General features: G+C 34.9%; 1 protein-coding gene across 1 annotated transcript in view; it reads left to right on the forward strand.

Moving 5' to 3' along the window:
• LOC124640135 (neurexin-1) overlaps positions 1-14,880 on the forward strand; it is a 177,198-nt gene that overhangs the window by 108,225 nt on the left and 54,093 nt on the right. The gene's annotated exons all lie outside the window — the stretch shown is intronic.

Consider the following 14,880-nt stretch of genomic DNA (forward strand, 5'->3'; position numbering starts at 1 on the left):
AAATAAAACACACAACACTCCATCATCTTACAATCGCGTGTTTACATTCACATACACGTCTTGAACTACCAGTTAATAAAACACGTTTCAGTTAAATATAACTGTGCAGTTAAACCGATCTCGGTTGAACCTTAGCTAATGTTCCATTAGTTGAAATGTCAGCTAGAAACGTTACTAGAAGGTAGCTGAGCTGAATGTTTTGTTGGCACGCTAACATCCTAAAAATTTTTCAGCTTTTTAGCTCATGTTCGAGCTAAGTGTACGTTTTCTGAGATTGGTAGGTTTTTTTGCTCGATAGTGTAATTGGGTTTGTGTATCGTAAGCTTGCGTTTTAGTGGTTTAACAGTTGGTTTGGTAGCCGAGAGGTTCATGTGCCCGATCAGGTTCAAAACCCCAATAAATATTTTTTTATGAACTCAATAATACTTGAGACTATAACATTGTAACAGTCCCTAAAATAGTTTATTTTTGATTGAAAAAATCAATCTAATCACATTAATAAATGATTATTTGATGATGAAGGTGATGAACAACTCTTAATCATGAATGTATATATTCTTTCTTCATTTTATTAACGAATGCTCATACTTTTCAAGCCATGTTATTAAATTATGTGCCATTCCAATAGATTTGTAATCGCTAGGATGAGCAAGAGAAATTCTACGTCACTGATTTAGAAAATATAAATCTCGTTCCCCTTTCAACGTGGTCAACGAAAGTAATAAATTGGGGTAGGCTTCTAGTTCGAATGTAGCTGAGTACCAATGTTTTACATGGAGCGACTGCCTATCTGACCTGTTCAACCCAGTGACCTGGGCAACTTGATACTCCTTCGGTAAGACTAGTTGTCAGACTACCATCTCTAGTTCTTTCTGCCATTTACGAGTGTCACATATGTCTACCAAAACACGGAGGAACTCATGATGACAAAATGACCTTATCAAGATGATTTTAACCTTAAGATTGATTGACCCGTACAGCTTCCTTAAAGAGCAAATACCTATTCCTCCAATCAACACATACACGATTAACAATGTATTTATTTTCATACTAAATCTAACATAGAAACAAACTATTACAGAGAGGTAAATATTAAAGTCATACGTTACCTTCTGTCCAGTGCAAAGGGCAGCGGCTGTCAAAGTTTTTGCACCGACACGTGTAACTACATAGTAGTTTCGTTACGGCTGCGGCAAAGTTTCAGTTTAATAGGGTTGTCAGTTTATATAAATATTTATTTTACAAATTGAAAACGAGATTTTTGTTCGTTTGTTCCCCTACATAAACTTATACACTCTTAGTGTATAAGTTAAATAAAAAATATACTTCGTAAAATGTTTGTTCTCTATTATGTAGATCGAAATATTACAAATATTATCAGTTTTTTGGAACGTCGATTAAAAACTGATATTGTCGTATGTTTTGCTAAAAGGGTACAATATAAGTTAACTCAAAGGCCTTTTTTGTAGTTAAAGTTTACGCAGTGAACTATAGATTCATTACATAAGAAAATACATATTTTTTAATTATTACAATCCTTTCCCACAACCTCCGATTAATTTCTCAAGTAAACACAGCTTAACAAATGGGCAGCGTCTGTCAAACTTTTTGCTACAAACACGTGTATGAAACTAGCGCACAATCCTTGCAGGGCTGTCTAACTTCAGAACGTATCGGCCGATTAATTATAAGTGAGCTACTATAGTTCTGGTTTTGTAAGTAGTAATTGTTTGATAGGGGTTTGTGTGGCTTTTGTGTAATGTATTTTACGCGATTTCACCCGCAAGGGATGTAAGTAGTATGATGCAATTGTATGTTCTAAGCTGAATGGCAATCTAATATGTTCAATAGCTCGTTTCGATCAGCAGTGTCATTGAGAAAAAAAATGTATGAACTGTTACATTTATATGTAGTACTCGTAGGATCAATCAGTCAAAGCTAAAGGTTTCTTTCTATTCAATTGCGTGGAATAGTTCCCACAAAAAGCGGGTGAAACCAAAGTAAATGAACTAATATCAGTTTGATAAAAGATAGAATTCCATTATCCAAAGTACCTAACTACTATTTCACCGGCATTCAATCCATATAAATGCAGTTTTCCTTAAGAAAAGGTGCGATGTTACAGCTTCCTAGAATGAGATACTTTACAGCAAAGTTTTGTCTTACTGACATTGAGGGCTTTCAGTACGTAAACTATACCTGTAGGTTCCTGGGAGGTAAAAAAACTAAAGTAAATTATTTGGTTGGGCTTGCAAAAATATATATCGAAGATAACCACCGTAATGAAGCGTAATCTTTTATACAAGTTATTAAGTCTACAAAGAAGTCGGTAAAAAATGGATTTTACTCTATCGCTTACAACAAACAGTTTTGGAGGACTGTATGGTGGATTTTTCAAATTCAACTACAGAAGGATGGAGAATTAAAAGAATCATCTTACCTCTAGTTATTGTTTACTAAAACCTTCTTACATGAAAAAAAATAAGATAAATTAAACTATACAAAATAGCAAACTCACAACTTCCTTTTCAAAACACTAGGTTTTAGCTAAAATACTTTTCCGTACATAGTTAACCCTACAGCGAGAGGAAATGAGTCGCGCACTCCGCCTGACAACAAAGTGCTCGCGTTTATTATTTACTTGCGGACACAGTTGTGCAGACCTACTGCTAGAATACACTTTTAATTGATAGGCATTATTTTAGACTGTGGCTCTTCGTACCTACTGGTGTTTTTGAGGTTTGAGTAGATGTGGTGTAAAAATGTTATGCAGAGGGTCTTAGAAAATATACTTTTTTGTAATGTTCTTGTCAAAATAGTAGGTTAAGATACTCCTTTTTCGTTCGTAGGCAACCCTACAGAGAGAGGAAATGAGTCGCGCACTACGCCTGACAACAAAGTGCTCGCGTGTATTATTTACTTGCGGACACAGTTGTTCAGTCCTACTGATAGAATCCACTTTTAATTGGTAGGCATTATTTTAGACTGTGGCTTTTTGGTACTGGTGTTTTTTGAGGATCTGTACGAAAAATGTTATGCAGAAAAATGTATTTGTAATAAGTTATAATGAATTTTAAATAGGTACGTTAAGGGAACTTGAACAAGTATACCGTGCAACTTAAAGTGATTTTTCTAACAACTCTATTTCTGCTTTTTTTACACTATATTCAAATTATTAGATTATGTGTGGTGGTGTATCTGTACATATTACTACCAAGTTCCATCAACATCTTTTCTGTAATTTTTGCGTGAATGTGGAAGAAACATACAAATATTTAGCATTTATAATATTATGAAGTAAGAAAAGCGAAATCATACATCCTTCCTTATTTCCTGCCACGAGTTGCCGCAAAAAGGAAACAATCCCACTAAGAAACTGCGTCTGGTTCTTACTTCTAATTGTTTTAAAGTTCATTAGTTCATTTCTCCAAGCAGCATTTGTGTATACCAGCCCAACGTACGAAAAAAACTGTTTTCTGCTAGAATTACTACGTTATAGTTCTTCTCAAACACACCTGGTTAAAACATCTTTCCACAGGCTCCTCTGGATTCAACCTATCCCTAATTTTTTCCATGATGGTGATACAAACATACTTCTACATTTTTACTTAGATAAGTTTTGGTTACCCCGTGTTTCATACAAATAAAAGATTCTTATTCTTATTCTTCTAGACTTACCAGACTCAATATTCAATTCTTAAAATGGTAGGCAATTCCATGAAATTGCCAACATTGTGTAGAACACGCTAATTCTGGCAGTTACAATTTGATGAATTCCCCTTTGTTACTTCCTAGGATTATTTGGGAAGTTCCCTCGATTTTTTGAATAACGCTCTTTAGAGCCCTACTAAGTGAAAAAATCTCGATCGTGGGAGAAAAATTTATAGAAATATGAGTTCAAAAAAATATATTTTATTACTCGGTAATTTTATAGAGTTCGTCTAGACGCCTTTTGTAAGCACAATATATTAAAATTTGGAATAATAAAAGTATCCAAGTCTATTCCAATAAATGTCTAGTTTTCAATAGATCTTTTTGTTCGAATATATTTTTAAAACTTTGATTAAAACTAAATATAACTACAGAATTGTGAAATTCTATCAGCATTTTTGAAACTTCAATCGCGTATTGAAAATTTTTATTGAAAAAGAATAAAATTTTATTTTATTGAAAATTTTTATTGAAAAAGAATAAAATTTTCAATAAAATTGTTTTACTTTTGGCTTTGGAGAAAATATAAAGCTGACAGGTTTTATTTTTGAAATCGAAAACGATTAACACCAAACAGATACTGGAACAAAGGTTTTTAAAAGTAAAAAATTCAGTTGAATGCTTCATTTGTAAAATAAATTAATTGATATCTATTTTAATGCCGTGTTATTTTTTAAAGTTATTTTATTCAGAAGATTTAAGAAAGAGAGACCACGCAATTATAGCGCATAGTAGTTAAGCGCATAGCCAAAGGTCATCAAAAATACTACAAGCAAGTAGTAGTCAATAATACTACTAAGGAAAGCAGAGAAAAAGTACCTCAGCAGACCAGAGCCTCAGAAGAAGTACCTTATTCACATACTTGTACCCTTTGCCACCAGTTTCCGAAACTGAACGCTCAAGCATGACCTTGCATTACAATTGGCAATCTAACGTTCAAATTCTGTTCAGTAATAATCCCATATTAAAATCCATGTTTAATGCATAAAAGCTGGCACTGGAGTTTATGACGTTCCATTTTACGACGAATAAGCGGCTCCACATTAAATATTGAGGCTTTAAAATATTCGTGGTACATATGAAGTGAGGTATTTTTAGGCTTACTGTCTTCAGGCTGATTTCCCTGCGGAATGGAACGTATATGGTCTGTTAGGGAGGTGGGAATTTTGTTAGCCACCACCGTTTGTCATGATTTTGGGACTTTTAATTTTCTGGCTCCTTTCTTTCCTTTGGTAAACTGTTTCGATATTGTTTATTTAACTTATTAGTTCAGCAAATCAATATATGAGTCAATCTTAGTTCATTATTTACTCAGAAAATCTGGCCACCAATATGTTCCGATGAACGAGTTGCGAAAAATGGGTTCGTTTATAGAAAACAAAGACCGCGTTCGAAGCTTTCAGAAAGACTGAAAGCCGACCCCTATGTAGTTGTCACAAAGAGAGATTACGATGTTATCTGGTCGCGAAACCACCAATGCACCAGCTTTGTCCTAATTTCTCTATCCCTTTATATTTTTTCTCACTAAATTTCAAAAGTACGATGGAACCAGTGGTAGGGGTTCCGAACCCACAAAGTTGAATCGATAGCACAAGTTTCCGAATCGTGAAGTACGGCGGGAATTTGGGCGAATTTTTCGGATCCCCACCGTAAGTCTTAAAACTTTCCTTTATGTGTCAAACTGTTCAAGATCCGGGATACCGAAGTAATTATGAGTTAATTTAAACGTTGTGAATAATGGACTTGGATTATCCAGTTGTTTTATGGCTTCTGGGTTTGGGTTTGGTTGTTTATAGGAAAGTATTTTGTGGTCAACCTCTGGCGATCATGGTCTTGGAATGTTTTTAAATAAACCTTATAATTAACTTAATCTAATATCGATGTCTGGAGAGTAAATATGGCTTTCTCTGCTTACTGAAATATTCTTTAATACTGAATTGTCAATAGGCTCTGTCAGACTCCCTAATTCTTCATAAAAAAATTGAAATGCCCTTGAAATCGAATAAAACAGTATTATTAAGAACTCAGAATTTTATTTCCGCACTCAGTGGTTGATAGGCCTGTATTAAAGGAAGCTGTAAAATATGTTATTGTTTAAGATAAAGAAAGAATGGCTGAAGACAGGCGGTGTCATTCAAAACGATTTTTTAGGGTTCTTACAAAATTGTTATTGTAAATTAATTGTCGCTATTCTATATGTTTGACGATCTAGTTCCAAAATGACTTCAAATATTATTTGAATTTGTATGAAAATAGTAGTAGCGTGCAGAGTGAAAAACAGGGATACCAAGAAAAAACCCACACCTAAAATGATAGGTACGCAGATTTAGTTCACAGTTTTAAAAGACTCATCCCCAAAATTCACAAGGAAAGTTATCGATAGCATTTTAGTGAAAGCCTGATATGATTCATAAAATATGCCATCAAGCAAAATGCTCGGCTATAAACCTACCACATACTTCGACCGCACAGTTTCTTCTCCAATGCGCATAGTTCGAGAATTTTACAACCTAGCGAGGGTGTAAAATTTTTGACTGGTTTTGTCTATTTGAATACAGATGGTGAGTTTTTTTGCACACGCTGTAAGCTGGCAATTTTGGTTCTATTTGAAGAATGACATATCTGTTCTACTGTTATAACTGTTTCCAGCTTCCTACCTGCCTCTTTTTTTAGAGAGCTTTCACCATGACAACGGTTGACCATTGTTTGATTTCACCATAACTTATTTCTGTGGATATTACTTCGCACACTTGGATAAAAAGTAGCCTTTCTAGTTAAATGGACTGGTTAATACTGAGAAGAATCCAACTAGCGCTTTCAAACAAAAAATTACAAAATCTTCAGCTTCGTAGATATTGTATGTTACCTAGTATTTACAGTATTAGTCAGAACTGGACAACCAAGGTCTTGAGAAAGAATCTGCTTCCTGAAAAGTACCAAGGTCCTGATTCTTTTCCTGATCCTAGTGTCAAGAAAGACTAAGCATAAATATAAGCAAGTGAAACTGCCGGTCAAGTCTAGTCTAATATATGTATTGGCGAGGTTTATAGATTGCTTTATCGCGTTTCACGGACGATTTGCTGGATCAAGCTCCAATTTTAGGGTTTGCTCATTCGAGTTATTTTCTAAAAGGGCCTTCAGTGACAAGTGAGTTTCTGCGGTTTTTTTGTTTAGAAATTAACGATTTGTCGGTAGATTTATGTTATTGATTCGATTTTGTTTTTTATTGTGGCCGTTTTCCGGCTCATTAATTTGTTGGAATTGTTTTTATTATGCCTACGGTTTCATCCTCTCGGGGGAAAATCTCACATCACTTAGAAAGTAGCCTATCTTCAAGGTAAATCCTTTCTGTGTGCCAAATGGAATCTCAATTGATTTAGTCTTTTAAGCGTAGTACGCAGACATAGTGACTTTCATATTTGTAGTTCTGTTAGGATTACGTTATTGTATATGTTATTTGCGTGATTGACAACGAGAAATATAGAATTAGCAATCACTTGAATTCCAACTCTATGCATCATAAATATAAGGTACAAACTTCAACTTCTAGCAAAGTCTAGTTGCAACATTTCCACAGAGACTTTGCCAGTTAAATTCCCAGTTCTTCATCGTCCATGAGCGAGTATTGTGTGTTTTCCTTGTTATTAATTTGCGTAGCTACCCGTTGCAGCCCGTTGCAGCTTAACCCAATTAGCTGGTGTCAGGATTAAGCTCTCATATACAGCGAGATATCATTATTTTAATCATGTTTAACTTAAGTCAATGAAGGATCATTATGTCCAAGGATGATTATGTTAATCAGTTTTGAGTTTTCTTTTTCCGTAAAGTTTTAGAATGAAGCATGTGTCAAGCTTGCTTTTTCCATGTTGATATTCATCAGTACATTTACGAGTTTGACAAGCTGCTTGCCGCGGTTTCAAAAGTTTCTAGGAAGAACTCTTTTTTGCACCCGGATAAGCACCTATGTTCGCCCTATGTCCTTTGAAATCGGCTCAGCAGCTTATGCGCGAAAGCTCGATAAAGATTTTAGTTTTTTAAATATTAATTGGCGAGAATAAATAACTCGATTATAAAGTAATGGTTAAAATCCATAATCCCTAACAATAAGAGACGTTCCATTTAAAAATTAATCCACATTAACACACCAACATTTCCTTACTACATGAAACTGGTTACATCGCAAGCAATCGTTCGAAATGAGCGGTTTTCAATATCCCACTTCTTCGTACAAACATACTGCGATCGAGTGAATAATCCCCCGGGGAATTTCACATAGCCCAGTGGGGGAACTTGTAGCCATGTGAGGAACTTGTGGGGGACTTGGGGGAACGTGGGGGACTTAAGGGAATATGGGGGAAGTTGGCAATGAGAGTTATTTGACGTGGAATTGTGTACGGAAGTTTTGAGTGTATCATAATGTTGTGTTGTATTGTTAAGGGTTTTTGGGAAACTTTGTGGTGATGGTAATTTTGTGTTGTTTGGTGGAAGTGCCGATTCTGATAATTAAAGTGATTAAAATAATGACTAGGAAAAGTAAATTTCATTACACACATACAACAAAAGGAAATGACATTTTATAGTAGGTATAGGTATAGGAAATTACAATAAAATATAATAATATTACATACAATAATTTTAGGATAATTAGTGCGCAGGAAGAAAATTCCATCTTTAATATAATTGGCTTTAAAACCATTTATGGTACCAGTCCATAATCCACTTTCAAATTTTTTTTAGTGCCAAGTTTATCTATTCTTTATTACTTTCATATAAAATTCCAAGTATTAAAAAACTAGTTCTATCTTAAGACTAACAGAACTTTAACTTTAATAAAGACTTAAATAACTTAGCTTAAGTTCCAACAATCTCCGATAAACTTAACTCAAGCTAGGAGCTAATGAAAAATCCATTTCAGATTTTACTTTTTAAAACAAGAACGGATAAAGATAGAAAAGATAAAGGATCTGATTCCCATTCGTTATCTTGGATATCCCCGGGATAAGGCAGGAACATGAAGAATAAAACGACTAGCGGAGGTGCTATAACGGAAAATCTCCTAAGAAAGTAGCGCACCAAAACGCGGGTGTGCGGGTACAAGGAACGTCACTGTCTTTGCTTTTATACGCCTTCTTTGGACCCCACCATTTTGTATAATACTAAAAATCGTTGACAAATGTCTCAAAGAAGTTCTCACGTAACTGATCATTTTGGTGATAGAAGAACGCGCCTGACCTACCTGCATTATGGCATCTCCGCTTTCCTTACTCCGTGGTCCGGAGCAATTCCTCCAAGTTCCCCCTTTATGCGTTTATTCCCAGGAGTGGGTGTATTTTTAAGCGGCATTGATGGTTTAGTCTCCGAGATTTGGTTTGGGCTCGATTGTGTCAGAGATGACTTATGGTTAAATCCTGACGCCTTTATGAATGTGAAACTCGTTGTTGGTGAGGTTTGTGTGTTGGGAATGAGATTTACGTGTCTATAGCGATTTCAGCAGTGTTTTATTTAAAAAAGCTAAGTTTGGAAACATTTAATTACGTTTTTCTATAAGCTTAAGAATGCCTGCTTACTTGATACCATAGTATTAAAATACGTTAAATATACTTTAAAGTTTGTATGTGTATAAGAGTGTATGTTTATAAATCTTTGACATTTGACCTGTTAAACCAATAATAATGAAGTTCTACAGGAATATAGCCGTTGTTTATCCGGATACGTCAAGTATATTTCCCGGGAAGCAGGTCAAACCGTGGGGAACAGCTGTAAAATAAATAATACTTTAACTTTGACTGCATAATGTTATTACAGAATCAGGGAAATTGGAAAACATCTGTAATACAGGTATTGTAAAATGAAAGAAGCCCCTTGAGATTAGTCGCGGGACTTTTGCAACAACAATATTCGGAAACAAACATTCCGAGTAACAAAAAGTATAGACAGAACAATTTTTATTCACACCCAATTTTACACACGTAAAACAATTTTGCAGTCCGGTTTTCCACAATCATTTTTTCACTACCAAAAGCCTTTTACTGACTTTACGAATATTAGTTTTCATTCAAATGGTTCGTGTATTTTTTTCTTTTCCAAAAAAAATATAGTTCAGTTAAAAGTTTGTCAAATCCACTCAGCCTATCACGTGCCACTATGCAGTAGGTCGACATTCCCCGATATCGCCCGATGTTTCCCGAGCGTCCTCATGCGAGGTCACTCTTGTCCCGAACGTTTCCGGGGTCCGTCATCGTCCCCATTTCCTGTGACACGCGTCGTCCGCCATTATTCCAGCCGACGTGCGACGGAAATCGCCGAGCGCACCCGAAGGCGATCGTTCGGAAATTTGAATTGAGAACTGTCTGAGTAGCCGTTTTGTAGGGCTGTCAGGATACAGATATTTGTGGCACAATACAACATTTTGTCGTTGCGTAATAAGCCACAATATTTTTGATATCATTAAGGCATTTTTGAGGCAAATGATCACACAATTCCTTGATTTATATGAATAACTTCAAACTAAACAAATCAAAGAACATTTAAATCAATACCAACACTTTATTCATCCGCATCTCTAACAGCCCGTCCCAAAACTCCTAAATATTTAATCAAATCCTCTCACTGGATTTGATAACTCTACCCGCATGTGCCAAATTGGGTAGCAAAGGGTGCTATGCAGATTTACGTACCCCGTATTCGTGGTGTGGCACGGAGGTACGATATTGGTTCGTCTCACTCTCTGATGAATTTGAATATTAGATCCTACATAACCGTTTGTGAGGTTATAACGCGATGGTAGATTAGTGAATGGAGCTGTGTTAGTTATAGCTCGTAGTGTGTTTTGTCAAGGACGCGGAAAGTGGCTGAGATGTTATATCGGTTAGAATGTCTCTTAGAAGAGACAAGATTAAGGATTGTAACTATTGATTTTAGAAGCATTGCTTTCAATATATCTAATAATGTATGATTGGTTGTATGTACTTGGTCTATTGGTGGCGAGAGTAATATGTAAAGATTGATGGTAATATGTAAGATTTTTGCTTTTTAAAGGAAACAACTACTGAGTGTATTTTTACTAATATATAGGCTACATTATATCCGACGCGAGTGGAATTCAGTAGGAAATATATTTTGTTATATCCATCTAAAACCTAAACAATTCAATTTTCGGTAGCGTTGCCGTCACGAGCACTATATAAAATCAATTAAAACGCTCTTCGCGCAATATTGCATACAATCCGTTTGCGTCACGGCTCCCAAAGTTCCGCTTTTTCAATTAATCGACGCATCGGTGTTTGGTAGGAAAAAGTTCGTGATTTTAACATGCGTTGGAACCTGATAAAAGTTTTCAATATATTGTGCGTATCTATTTTGTCCTCGTAGGAGATAGACACCATTAGGTGCCTTCTTCATTATTATTCTTTATTGTACACAAAAATATTTAATACACACACAATAAAGAGAAGTCATGTACAAAGGCGAGCTTAACCCAGAGTTGGGTTCTCTGACAGCAAACCTTAGAGCGATAGAGAGATGCAATAGGGAAGAGAAAAACGCTTCAAGGCTGTTAAATCACTGCTTTATAGAGGTATTATATACAACACGTAGGTACTTATATCGTGAAAGTGCTCGAATTTTTCATTCTCATCTGTCGTGTTGAAAGTAAAATAAGTCTTCGAAAGGCAACAATCAACCATTTATCGAGTCCATATTTTTATCAAAAACTGCGTAAAAGTGTAAAATACTAAACTCCTATACTGCGAACTATCAAAACGCTTCTAACCGATCTCAAACAATTGAAAAAAACTCCCGAACAATATTGGCCAGAATACTCACGTTCCAAATTCAATTTTCAATTAATCGGAGCTGGCGCACCTATGGAGTTTCAGTTGTTTCCTGAATTTACAGCTCACACCGCTGTCTTTTTATTGTAATACTGGCTAGAGCCCGTGGCTTCGTCTGCTTGGGGATTTAAAATAGCATTGTAAAATAAATATCTTTGTAGTTATCAAACCACTTATGCTGATTTACACCATTTATAGATAACTTAATCATAACCAGCCGTGTACTAACGATTTGACAACTGAAAATGGTTCAGTTATCGTTATAATTAAATGGAGTGACCATTATTTGGCTTGACATTATTTAGTGAGATAAAAATAAGAAAATAAATGATAAAAAATATAGGTAATTTTACTACAGCAAACCATGAATCGATTGATTAGGGTTTTTTTTTGTTTTCATGTATTTGAGACCTATTAAAAACTGTGTGATTTTTTGCATTAGTTAAACCGAATTGATGAACGTGTCATCAATACCTGTTCAGTCGTTTTCACACAAACGAGTAACATACATTTATCCTGAAATACTTATAGTATGTGCAGGATTGCCATTATAGCAGGTCATGTAATCGGCTTCAGTGCGACCTAATAAAAATGAATTACGCCGTTATTACGCGGAACTAGGAACGTAATTTCAGAGGTATAAGCGGTTTTTTATTGGCCATGTGTTTTAGTGCATGTTGTTAGCAAAATGGTGGCTGTAATTATACAGGAGTGCTTTTTAGCGAATTATATTATTATATGCGATTTTGTGATAATCAGTAAAATAGAGCACCGGTAACACAACAATCTAGGGACCTATTTGATTGATTTGAAAAAATATTTAAGTGTTATAAGGCTCATGTATCCAGGCAGGCTATAGGTTTATTAAAATGCGCGTAGTAGTTCTCATTGGACATGTGTGATACTACCGGCGGAAGCTTGTCACAATCTACAGCCATAATAAATTCTACTTTCAGTCAAGTACAGTCTAGAAAAAAAAAAAACAGAATAAAGATAGAATGTCGCAAATCCAAAACAGATTTGATTATTTTAGCACACTAATCTTAGTTCATCTTTTGCTTTAAACAATCACTTTATATATAGACCGTATCAAATAACTAGCTACATATATAAATAGATACTCTGGTAAGAAACATCTCGTATCAAGGGATTGTGAACCATTTCCTGCGGCGGCCGGAACTAACGTTGACTAAACTACTTTATAGACGCTCCACGATAGCGCTCACGTTGATTTTGTATGGACAGGGTTTTGTGACGGTCTTGTTGTAGTTGAAGATGGTACGTACGAGATTATTTTTATCTTTACTAATATTGTGTAGCTGAGGAGTTCGTTTGTTTAGTGGAATGCGATAGCTAGAGGAAAGTCATAGGCTACTGTTGTATAAATGACTTTCGCTATTTAAATGGGTAGCCAGATGGTCATGAAAAGAGATAAGTTTAACCGCTTGAGTTAAGACACGTGAAATAACAATTTTGATAGAAAAAGTATTATTTGTGCGACGAATTAAACGATCTGTCAACATGCTTAAACACAATGCTGTCCATCAAAAAATTAAAGCATAAGATTCTGAAAAAACTTGAACACAATTACCCAAACAGCTGATTGGAGCTCGTTCAGAAATATGCACATTTCCGTAACACATTTTTGCTTCGCCCGTTGTGTCATTGTGTCAAGTTTTAAAGAGTCAATCGAGGAAAATTGGTTTTTGGCAAACTTCCACAAACAGGTTAACGGAATTACACAGTGGATTGGTCCATTGTGCACTTTTTCATGCAAAAAGATACGTAAGCAGGTAAAATTCTATTAAAGCACTAAATTAGGCAAAACATAATGACAATATTGCGAGTATTAATTAAAAAGTGAACGTCATACTTGATTTGAACGATAACTTTTTGGTAAGCCGTGTTTAAATTCAGTATTAAATTGTATTCCAACGATCATCGAACATCGAACTTGATGTTGGAGCGAATAGTTAGAATGTAATAAATTACCGAATGTTAAAATTAATAATTAACCAGCTTAATATTTTTTTATCTCGAGCAGTGGAAACGACTCCTTAATTTATTTAAACGTATATTCTAAAATTTGGTCCTATAGCTTATGATATCTCGTTTAAATAAACAAACAGACTCTTGACCTTTCAACATTAATACAGCTACAAATCTAACAAACCACTTGATCTAACATCAAAACAATAATATTCTGCTCATATCTCGAGTTGTAAACCTTGATCTGTATCAAGGGAATGGGCCTGTCGCTCAAACTAACCGGAAGATGCGGCGCTTGTCCAACTTCTGTAACAGATGTTGAATGCGATAGTAGCCTGTGATGTTTACTGGGATGATTAATATATCTGTGATTTAAATGTTACTGATTTATTTTCCAAAAATACTCTGAAAGTGAATAATATATTTTGAAAGTAAAGGCGTAACACTGAGTGGGAATATACGTACTCACGTGGCACAAATTCACATGACTTTGTAGACTTATAAAATGTCTTTATTTTCAATATAAGAAATACGAATTGGTTTTGATTATAGTCTATGTATTGTTGAAGAGTTTTTTTTATCTATTTTTATTAGTCTTAACACAAGTCACTACAATAATAAGACATAATCTCATGTAACTTTTATGTTAAAAATGCACAGGTCCTAAAATGCTGCCTTTAGGAATCCTTTAATCGAATCATTACTTTCCTAAAATAACTTAATTTTCTTTAAACTGCAACCAGCACAAACCTTTAAAAAATTACAAACAGAACTCTCTTCACTCGTAAATAACGTGGAATTCTATACAAAAGTTCATATATGTTTGTCTACAGCTTCGGTCAGTCGGTCAAAGGCTATAGTCGTAATAGTAAAGTTTTACGAGCGCTGCAAAGATAAGGAGAGAACAGAACATGTTATACTTTTATCAGCACTACGTGGTAACAATGTGTCTCTATCGTCATTGTTTTGTGTTCGCTTACAATACAAATGTTTGGCAGTATTGTGCTGACATTTAAAATTGAAAAACCAAATGTTGGAGAATAGTTTGCAAGGTTGTGTCTTTTGATACTTTTGTTTTAAAAATGGCATGATTTGTTAATCCATTTCGCAATTTGAAAAATAAAAGACGATAAAGGTTCTTCATGTAAATATTTAAAAGGTGCATGTGATCTGAGATAATCGACTGGCAAATTTTTCTCATGGTTGATTTGCAACTTTTACTTAAGTTCATCTATATGTATATAGTAGCTTTATAAATGTATACAACTCTGTTTGTCTATCTTTCTGTCGGGCTTTCATTCCAAAAGTACTGAACTGTAAACAGCTAGTAATACATATTAACTTGCTT

Source organism: Helicoverpa zea, chromosome 20 (assembly GCF_022581195.2).
Source record: "Helicoverpa zea isolate HzStark_Cry1AcR chromosome 20, ilHelZeax1.1, whole genome shotgun sequence".
NCBI classification, from domain to species: Eukaryota; Metazoa; Arthropoda; class Insecta; order Lepidoptera; family Noctuidae; genus Helicoverpa; species Helicoverpa zea.